At 54.1% G+C, this 233-nt stretch overlaps 1 protein-coding gene across 1 annotated transcript in view; it reads left to right on the top strand.

Moving 5' to 3' along the window:
- The window catches only part of B4GALNT3 (beta-1,4-N-acetyl-galactosaminyl transferase 3), a 109,550-nt gene that overhangs the window by 106,332 nt on the left and 2,985 nt on the right, over positions 1–233 (top strand). The gene's annotated exons all lie outside the window — the stretch shown is intronic.

The following is a 233-nucleotide window of genomic DNA, read 5'->3' as shown; positions in this document are numbered from 1 at the left end:
GGGGAGGAGGATAAAGTTGTTGGATGGATAAGAGAGACAGGCCAAAGGGTCAGGAAAGACTTCTGAGCCAACAAAAGAGGTTGTGTGGACCATTAAAGGTCAACAAGCCATCCATGAGGTCTGTGTCCCTGGAATCCTGGGGAGAAGGGAGTTTCAGGGAGGAGGAAACAGTCATGGGTATGGAAAACCTCAGAGAAGGACACGGCCGGGAGCTGGCTGGGCCAGGACCCCCG

This window comes from Myotis davidii, unplaced genomic scaffold (genome assembly GCF_000327345.1).
Source record: "Myotis davidii unplaced genomic scaffold, ASM32734v1 scaffold944, whole genome shotgun sequence".
Lineage (NCBI taxonomy): Eukaryota > Metazoa > Chordata > Mammalia > Chiroptera > Vespertilionidae > Myotis > Myotis davidii.
The sequence above is the reverse complement of the archived record's forward strand: the minus strand, read 5'-3'. Positions and strand labels throughout refer to the sequence as shown.